The sequence below is a fragment of the Microcebus murinus genome, chromosome X (assembly GCF_040939455.1).
Source record: "Microcebus murinus isolate Inina chromosome X, M.murinus_Inina_mat1.0, whole genome shotgun sequence".
Taxonomy (NCBI): Eukaryota; Metazoa; Chordata; class Mammalia; order Primates; family Cheirogaleidae; genus Microcebus; species Microcebus murinus.
Window position 1 is genome coordinate 67,097,252 of NC_134136.1, and position 10,833 is coordinate 67,108,084.

Consider the following 10,833-nt stretch of genomic DNA (forward strand, 5'->3'; position numbering starts at 1 on the left):
TTTTTTTTGTTGTTATGCAGACAAGGAAACTTTGTGGTTAAGTGACTTGCCCAAGGTCACACAACTACCTAGCACTAGAAGATGGGTTAGCAGCTAAGCTTTTTAACTGCCATGGTGGAGCTTTTATTACACAAATGTCAGAGGGACAAAAACAATTCACAATTAAGCTTGAATAAGACTCCTTTAGTTACTAGCATATTTTGTTAATGTGCTGCCAGTATATTTCTTAATATATAAAATTTAAGTCAGGACAGGTAAGTAGCTCCCATTTATCAAGCCAAACACTGTTTTAGGTGTTTTGTATTTGTTTAATTTTCCCAAAATCCATGGGTTTCAGTCTTGTCTCCTCCAACTCCAACCAGCTGTGGGATCTAGTACAACTTATATGACATCTCTCAGCCTCAATTTCCTTTTTAAAAAATTATTTATTTATTTTTTTAGAGACAAGGTCTTGTTCTGTTGTCCTAGGCTAGAGTACAGTGGCAAGATCATAACTTGTTGCAGCCTTGGCCTTGAATGTCTGGGCTTAAGTGATCCTCCTGCCTCAACCTCCCAAGTAGCTGGGACTACAGGTATGTGTGACCACACTCTACTAATTAAAAATTTTCTTTTTTTTTAGAGATGGGTATCTTGCTATGTTGCTCAGACTAGTCTTAAACTCCTGGCCTCTAGCGATCCTCCCACCTCAGCCTACCAAAATGCCAGGATTACCAGCATGAACCACTATTTTTACTTTTCTTAACTACAAGAGAGGGAGGTAATAATACCTATTTAGCAGGGGGTGTGGCTGAGTTAATGAGATAACATATATAAAGTGCCTAACACAGTATCTGGGCCATACCAAAATGATTAAAGAGATGATACTGAGAAAAAAAGGGCAGGGAGCAAGATGCCTATAAAACTCAGGAGAAAGACTATACTTTCAGGGATCATTTCCATAGTTTGTTACTAGAGAAGTTTCTCTGTATGTGTAGAGCACCGAAAACCAGGAGGAGGAGGCGCCTTGTTCTCTTCTGAGCGTGAAGCGGGCTCTTGGTGTTGCTTCGCTGCAACTGCCATTTGCCATTGATGATCGTTCTTCTTTCCCTTTTTGGGGGAGTAAGAGGGAGAGGAAGCAGTCTGAGTGGCTTTCAAAAAAAAAAAAAAAGACTCACGAGAAAGCACCAATCATTTAGAGAAGTGTAAACTGTCTGGCACAGCTGCCTTGAAACTCTCTCTCTCTCTGCTCTAGTCTCACTCTACATTATATGATAGTCACCTTATTTATAACCTTGTTTATCACCTTGTGATAACACAGGCATGATCATGTTAATTCCCTGCTCAATATTCTTAAATGGCTCCCTACAATTTCTCAACATTCCAGAATCTTTTCATCAGCAAAAAGCAAACCATTTCAAAGTCTACTGCAAAATTTGAACTTTTGCAACTCTCCGTAGACAATGCTGTGTGAAATATATGCTGGTGATAATTTAACAATTCAATAAAGTGGGGAAAAGCAATTTAATAAATGTGATATTTAAAACTATATCCTCATCTCATATTTTATATCAAAATTAGTTCAAGTGGATAAAAATGGAAATAATAAGAATGTGGATCAAAAATTGAGACCATAAAAATGTGAATATTTATTGCACCTTGTACAGAGAAGGTACTAGGCTTAGAAACAATAGGAGAAAAATCATAAAAGAAACTATTAAAATATTTTATATAAAATGAAAAGCTTCTACATGTCAAATATAATAAAAGACAAAGAACAAGCTTGAAAAAATATTTGCTATAAATATGAGAGGAAAAATAATCTCTTGAATATCTAAAGATCACATACAAAATAATGAAAAAAATCCAAAGACTGTCAATGGTAAAATGACATTGAAGAAGAAGTCACAAAAGAGGAAATGTGAATGGCTAATAAACATATGAATAACTGTTCATCTGCACTAGTAATCAAAAATGCTAATGGAAACAAGAGCCCAATTTTAAGTTATTAATTAGCAAAGATGAAAAAAGACAATACTCTTATGTTAGCCAGGGTGCCATAAGAAGAGCATTCATACACTGATAATGGGAGGGTAAACTGATGCAGTCTTCTTGGAAAGCAATTTGGCAGTATATTTCAGAAGCTAAAATATAGTCCTACCTTTTGACCTGTAGTTCCACTGTTACTAACAATCACTCCCCAGGAAGTAAGCCAATGTCTGGACAAAATTTACGCAAAGAGATGCTCATTTATAATACCAAATTGTCAATCAACTTAAATGTCCAACAATGGGGATGAGGGTAAATAAATTATTGTATGGCCAGGCGTGGTGGCTCACAACTGTAATCCTAGCACTCTGGGAGGCCAAGGCGGGAGGATTGCTCAAGACCAGCCTGAGCAAGAGCGAGACCCCTGTCTCTACTAAAAATAGAAAAAAACTAATTGGCCAACAAAATATATATAGAAAAAAATTAGCCGGGCATGGTGGCTCATGCCTGTAGTCTCAGCTACTCGGGAGGCTGAGGCAGAAGGATTGCTTAAGCCCAAGAATTTGAGGTTGCTGTGAGCTAGGCTGATGCCATGGCACTCTAGCCCAGGCAACAGAGTGAGACTCTGTCTCAAAAAAAAGATAAAAATAAATAAATTATTGTATAATAGAATATTATGTAGCTATTAAAATTGTGCTTATGATGATTATTAAAAATCTTGGAAAACACATATAATGTTTAGAAATATAAATATGATGTATCACTGTACATATATGTTCTCACCTGGGTAAAAAAAGAAGATATAGATGCATAGAAACAGAAGGAAAAACTGTTAATGTGGTATGTATCTCAAGAAGGCAACATTATAGGTGCTTATTATGTTATCCATGGCTATTTTTTTATGTTTTATAAATTTTTGATAATAGCCATGTATTTTTGTTATTTTTTAAAACAAGGTATTTAGAACAGACCATAGAGAATGCTGCGGATTACAAATATGCCCCATTATCAATATTCAATCACAGTTATCATTTGTGTGTTTGATGTCCAGCAGATGGAGCTGCATCCCTTAACATTCAGCTTGCACTCTGGGATTATAAAAATTATCAACACATTTTCATTTGAAGGAAATTGCTTCTATACTCCTAAATGTTTTGTAAAGCATATGTTCTTCAAAAATGATTATGTTTAAAATTTGTTTTAAGAATTTCATGGAACCCCTCTGAGATAATTGAAGACACCCTAGGGTGTCGCAAAAAGCAGGGCTATGCAATGGATTTGGGGAATTGGGGAACTTGAGAGATTATCTGACTGTGTGGAGCCACACAGGGAGTCAGGGCAAAGCCAGAAAAAACAAGCTGAGGGTCCTGTTCACTGGGCTTCACTTGTTGAGTAAAGACAGGGTATGAAATTGTATTTTGATGTGTAAGTACACAGGCTTAGTATTTCAGCATAATTTCAGAATGGATATTTTCATTGGTCCCCATCACACATTTAGAGTGGTGATTAAAAACATTGGCCTTGGAGTGAATAAGACCATTCAAAGCCAAATTCCACAACTTCCTAACTGTGTGACTTTGGGCAAGTCATTTTACCTCTCTGTGCCTTACTTTCCTCATTTGTAAAATAAGAATAGTAATAAAACTTACTCATGGCGTTGTGAGGGTCAAACGAGATAATGCACATAAAAGTGTTTGTCATAGTGCCTGGCACATGGCAAGCACGAAGTAAATCTTGGCCATGATTAGCATTCATTCATTTATTCAACACACATTTTGGTACCGACTATGTGCCAGGCAGTGGGCTTGCACTGGCATGCAAGAGAAAACAGACATAGTCCTGCCCTCTAAGAGTTTAGGGTAGGAACAATACCATGCCTAATAAGCAGTGTGAGAAAGCTTGCAACCAGGATTTCTGGGTCTCACTCTGACCCTGATTTATTTTAAAACCTTAAATTACTTAATCTCCGTTTTCCTGTCAGTAAAACAAGGGATTTGGATGAGATGATCTGTAGAGTATCTTCTAGCTCTGAAGCATTGTACGACTGTATTTCAAAGAACATTACTGAATAAGATCAAATCAAAGTTATTATCTTTCAAATATATTCACATTATGCAGTCTCTTCTCAGGAGGTGCAAAATTCTCATAATTAGGTAAAGGTCCAAGGGCAAACAGAATGATTACAGCAGAGACTTGATAAGAGACACATCTTTGAGAGGCTGGAGAAGAGAAAAATCTGTCTTCAAAAAATTTATTGGAATAGCGCCTTACTGAAAAAAAAAATACTTATGGTTAGTTTAATTGCCAAAGAATACAAATGGGTTAATTTCCATTTTGAAAAATTTCATGGGGCATCAAAATTCCTTTGCTATTTTCAAATTACAACAAAATGTTTTTTTGTTATTATGGTGAATTTATGTGCATGTGTATTTGCATGTGAATGTGTGTGTGTATGAGCATGTCTATGCCTGTGGATGTGGTTATTTTTGCTCTCATTGTTTCACTTACTTAAATCATCTGTCAGCAAACTTTTTCTGTAAAGGACCAGATATCATATATTTTAGGCTTTGTGGGCCACATGTCATCTCTGTTGCGTATTCTTATATTTTTTATGACCATTTAATGATATAAAAACCATTCTTAGATCACAGGGGTACAAAAACAGGCTGAAGATTAGATTTGGCCTGTGGGCCACAGTTTTCTAACCCCCATCGTAAACCAAATTTTCATCTTCCTGTCTCTACTGGTTTGGTTTCATGGTATCTCTCCATCCCTACTCCATCCCACCTTACTTGGCACACAAGTTGTTTCTTACCCTCGTCTCCTCTACTTGTTCTCATCTGATTGTGCACCCTCCCTGGTTCCCATCTAAGCCCTTCCCTCTAATTCCAGTGACAGCTTAGTATACAATGCTGCTGCAGCAGAAAGCATCACTCCGAACCAAAATGGTGGTTAGTGGTCTGGTCCAGGAGATTGACTGTTTCATGGACAGGGACTCATCAACATTATGTCCCATGAAGCAACTTGCCAGGTTTCCTGGGCTCAGCTGCCTAACCATGGCAATGACATACACCTCATTTACACCTAGAACCAAACTTTTCATTATTCAGCAAATAGTTACTAAGCATCAATTATGTGCTTGGCATTGTACTAGACTCCGGACACAGAAAACAGCAGTGTGGGCATGGTTGTGACCATTACAGAGCTTACATACCATAGTGAGGGGAAAAGACATGGAAGCGCTTCTATGTAATAATGCTAGAATTTTTCTGTAATATTGCAAGAAGTACAGGGTATCATGGGAGAACAGAGGAAGGCATCTAAGCCAGCTGTGGAGGTCAGGGAAGGTGGCTCCCAGAGGAAGTGACACTTAACTCTTATTTCTACGTAGGAAAGATATGTGGAACCCTATATTAGAATTGATTAGTGCAGCAGGCACCCTAATCTCCTTAGTTACTGGGTCTTGGTCTCTGCTTAGACCTTTGCTGACAGTAATCCTGCCCAGTCTAGCCTTATCCCCTTAGACTAAGCTCCTGGCTTCAGCTCTACTTTCTAGGCTTCATTCTTCAGAAACACTACCTTAACACCCCTCCCTCTGGCCATGCCCCCATATCTAGAACACTGCCCCTAACCTAGTCCTGAAGGCCTACCTTTTCCAGGTAAAGCATTTTTGCAAAACTGATCTGAATTGAGTAGCTGGTTGGCAAGAACAGCAATAATCAGCTTTCAACTATTAATATTGATACCAGCAATTACTCTTTTCAGATATTGGACATTTACCTTTTTCAGTGGGCTGGATTGGTTATGAAGGGGCATCTGGATTTAAATGGATATTTTCTACACTCAACATTTTAAATTTAAATTCTGAATCCCCAAGAAAAATTGGTCAGAAAAGGTCTTCTTACTCTTCATTAACTGCAGAAGGAATATAAAGGATTTCCCCCTTTTGTCCGCCCCCACCCCTGTGCAGGGGCTTCTTGGGAGGTATGTTAGCCTATTCATATGTTAATTCTGTAGAGCCCTCAATCTTTTCACAGAGGCCCTGTACAATGAGGGGGGAGTCTGCATATTTCAAAAGAGTAGCATATGCTCCGTAAGGTGAACGTGCAATATAACACTGCAGGGGAAATACAGTGTATTATTCTTTGCCCCTTTACAGAGAGTTTACAACCAATGTTTGGAAATGGATGGCATTTTTCTGTATAGAGATTGAATTTGACAATTAACCATGATTTTTTTTTTATTAAGAGGTTCATGTCTTCTAAACAACTTTCTTTTTTATGTAAATAAAAGAAATAAGAGAAAAAAATTTAATTCCTGGAAAAGCACCAGAAGTGCCTTCCCCTGAAGCTGTTTAACTGTTCTTTTGAAAATGAATTCTCCTTAGAAAAAATTCTGAGCTAGGAGGGAAGTGGATGATGTAAATAACTTAATATCTGATATCTCTCATTCTTTTTTTTTCATTCTTAAGCCTAATGCATCCTATCACAAGAGTGCTTAATGTTTAGGTTATAATTTCAGATATGCAAATGATTCATTAGTTGAGTATTTGATAATCATATTTCAAAAAACTTCTGATAGACATTAATTGCTTCTTCTAGAATTATATCCTAGTGCTCAGTAATGACAAACACTGTGTATTAATTTCACATGTATTAGAAATAATGATGAAAGTAAAACCTATTTGATGTAATGACCATTAGTTCAGAGCTGTTGAACGATGCTTCATGGCTTAAGATGAATAATAATGGCCCATTTTTCATTAGACAGATGTTCCATCTTATTGTAAAAAGAAGTTACGTCATTGAAATAGCAAATGTAAAAGAATTAGAATATGCTATATCTCTAAGCTTGATTAGTCAAATTGAACAATTAATGTCAGAAAAGCATGAGCATTTGCAATGCACTATGAACTGTTTTCATCATGATTTTTATGGGATCAATTTTGAAGAATTTTTACACTCAAAAATTTAAAAATTAGAGAAGAAATCCATAATAACATGGCTCAGATTTGTGTGGACTACAAAATGCTGCAATGTCAAACCACAGTTTTGTAAAAATAAAAAATTAAGCAACTGTTACAGTAGTTGTAGCCTGGGCAAGTTACTGGGTGATTGAGAGACAGGCATGCGAGAGAGACTATTTTTTTAGACTTACTGAGCACTGTATCCTTTTAAAAAGAATTTTACCTTTTGCTTTGGGTACCATATGCATGTATTACCTACTTAAAAATAATTTCATTATAAACAACAATAACAACTCATAACCATATATTGAAGTAGAGAGGCAGCATTAGATGCTACCAGCATAGGCTTCAGAGTCACACACACACACACACACACACACACACACACACGAGTTCATTTCCCAATCCTGCCTCTTTGTGGTTACGAGGCCTCGAACAGGTCGCTAACCATTTCTAAACTAAAAGAACCTACCTCATCGGTTTGATAGGAGTATTTAAATATTTAAATAGTTGTAGTATGGCACCTGGCATGTGTTAAGTGTTTAATAAATGTTGACTAGCATTATTATTTTATGGCATCCTAAACAGTCTTATCTAATACAATTGTTCTCTAGCATCTATTAATCTTCTTTTCATAGTGCCAATTTAAAAAGTATTTATGTGAGCTTGCCTTCATTTATTTATAGCCTACCACATTCTATTGAGAAAGAAGTGAAATAGATTTATCCCTCTGCCACCCTTCCCCCCTCCCTCCTTCACTTCTTTCCTTTCTATCACAGCCTTTTTCTGAGTACCTACTAAGTGCTAAGTGTGGAGTGCAGACAAAACCTTATAAATTATCTATTCTAATTTTTCTACTGATGTAAGAATTTATTTCTTTAACCTACCTCACAGGTGACCCAGCTACAGTTTTAACCTTTCAAGTAACAGATACCTCACTGCTTCCTGAATCATACTTTCCTTTGTTGAACAATTATAATTTATCAGAATGACCCTTTTTCTGTACATTGAACAAAACATCGATGTCCCTATGGCTTCCATAGCTAGGTAGACCTCTATCATTTTCCTAACTCTTCTCTTACTTGCAAAAACTTCACTTGTAATTAGTCACAATGCTGGAATCAGAACCCAGATCCCACGACTCCTGGTCCAGTGCTCTTTAGTGGTTCTTTTAAATAAATGTCTCCACCGGCCAAGTTGGCTGCCTTAGATCCTGTTGAACACTCTGACCTTTCAAGAAGACTAACTGCCCTGAGGACTTTATTTTATTTTTTCATTTTTAATTTTTTTTTATTTTAGCGAATTATGTGGGTACAAGTGTTAAAGTTACGTATATTGCCCATGCTCCCCTCCCTCCTCAGGTCAGAGCTTCAAGCGTGACCATCCCAGAGACAGTGCACATCTTACTCGTTGTGTGTATATACCCATCCCCTCCTCCCCCCTCCCACCTGTCTGACACCCAATAAATGTCATTCCTATATGGAGGACTTCATTTTAAATATAAAATAAAATAATTGGAAGAGTGCTTCCTAGGCAAGACCTAGTGCATTGTAGTCAAAGTTCCCTGAAATCCAAAAACTTTTGCATCACCCTTTCATCACCCTTGCATCAACTATTGTACCAAGGACAAGAATCTGGTGAGGGAAATTCTCCATGTTTTCTTTTGATGTCTTTCCATGATTTTATTTATTTATTTTTATTTCAAAGTATTAAGAGGGTACAAATGTTTTTGTTACATGAATACCTGGTATAATACTTAAATCAGGGATTTTACTGTGCTCGTCACCATAACAGTGTTCATTGTACCTGAGAGTTTTTACCCCTCATCCATTCCCACCCCCTTATTAGTTTCCATTTTCCTTTACGTTTCTTTGTGCCCACATGTGCCCATCTTTTAGCTCCCATTTACTAGTACGCGTGGTGTTTGTTTTTCCTACTTTGCTTACAAGAATGTTCTCTAGTTCCATCCAAGTTGCTACAAATGACATTATTTCATTTCTTTTTATGGCTGAGTAGTGTTCCATCATGTGTATGTGTGTGTGTGTGTGTGTGTGTGTGTGTGTGTGTGTACACATTTTCTTTTTTTTAATACCACACTTTCTTTTTTAAACATTTTCTTATTTTATTTTGGAGTATTACAGAAGTACAAATGTTTTGGTTACATAAGTTGCTTTTGTACAGTTTGAGTCAAAGTTATAAGTGTGCCCATCACTCAGATAGTGCGCATTGCACCTGTTAGATGTGAATTTACTCATCCCTTCCTCCCCACTCCTGCCTACTTCATTTCCGATGAGTTTTATTTCCATATGTAATACCACATTTTCTTTATCCACTCATTAATTGATGGGCATTTAGGTCGATTCCACATCTTTGCAATTATGAATTGTGGTGCCATAAACATTTGAGTGCAGGTGTCTTTTTGACATAATGACTTATTTTCCTTTGGGTGGATACCCAGTACTGGGATTGCTGGATTGAATGGTAAGTATATGTTTATTTCTTTGAGGAATCTCCATACTGTTTTCCATAGAGGTTGTACTAATTTGCAGTCCCACCAATAGTGTATAAGTGCTTCTTTCTCTATGCATCCATGCCAGCATGTATTGTTTTTGGGCTTTTTAATAATGGCCATTCTGACAGGGATAAGGTGGTATCTTATTATAGTTTTAATTTGTATTTCCCTGATAGTGATGTTGAACATTTTTTTATGTGTTTGTTGGCCACTTGCCTATCTTATTTTCAAAAACTTCTGTTCATGTCTTTTGCCCACTTTTTAATGGGGTTGTTAGTTTTTTCTTGCTAATTTGTTTGAGTTCTTTGTATTAATAGATTCTGGATATTAGCCCTTTATTGGATATATAGTTTACAAATATTTTCTCCCATTCTGTAGGTTGTCTATTTACTCAGTTGATTATTTCCTTTGCTGTGCAGAAGCCTTTTAATTTAATTGCCATTTATTTATTTTTGTTATTGCTGTGCTAGTACTCATGGATGATATATTGCATTTCTGTAGTAATCAGTTGTAATGTCTCTTTTTTCATTTCTGATTAATCTTTTTTAGTCCATTCTCTTCTATTGTTAATCTGGCTAACTGTCTATTGATTTTATTTATCTTTTCAAAGAACCAACTGCTTTTTTTCTGATCCTTTGTATTTTTTTTGTTTTGTTTTCATTTTGTTTAGCTCTGCTGTGTGCTTTGTTATTTCTTTCTTTTCTTTTCTTTTTTTTTTTGAGACAGAGTCTCACCTGGGTTAGAGTGAGTGCCGTGGCATCAGCTTACCTCAAAGCAACCTCAAACTTCTGGGTTCGAGCAATCCTCCTGCCTCAGCCTCCCTAGTAGCTAGGATTACAGGCACGTGCCACCATGCCGGCTAATTTTTTCTATTTTTAATTCTTTAGCTAATTTTCTTTCTATTTATAGTAGAGACGGGGTCTCGCTCTTGCTCAGGCTGGTCTTGAACTCCTGAGCTCAAGTAATTCTCCTGTCTTAGCCTCCCAGAGTGCTAGGATTACAGGTGTGAGCCACCGCGCCTGGCCGAGCTTTGTTATTTCTTTTTTAATTCTGGCTTTGGGTTTGGTTTGCTCTTCTTTTTCTAGTTCCTTGAGATGTGACCTTAGGTTGGTAATTTGTGATCTTACTGTCTTTTTGATGTAGGCATTTAAGACTAAGGACTTTCCCCTTAGGACTGCTTTTTCTGTATCCCATAGATTTTTGAAAGTTTGTGCCCCCTTTATTGCTCAGTTTGAGGAATCTTTTGATTTTCATCTTAATTTCATCACTGACCAAGGATTGTTCAGCAGCCAGTTGTTTAATTTCCAAGACTTTGTGAAGATTTGAGAGTTTGTCTTGGATTTGATTTGTAGTTTTATTCCACTGTGGTCTGAGAAGATACAAGGATATG

The 10,833-nt window shown here is 36.8% G+C and overlaps 1 non-coding gene across 1 annotated transcript; it reads left to right on the forward strand.

Annotated features, from left to right (window-relative positions):
* The first annotated feature begins 910 nt into the window (after nt 1–910).
* Nucleotides 911–1,128, forward strand: LOC142865989 (small nucleolar RNA U3). The gene has a single exon (XR_012916067.1). It is a non-coding gene; the product is annotated as a small nucleolar RNA U3 (small nucleolar RNA).
* Nucleotides 1,129–10,833: the final 9,705 nt, after the last annotated feature.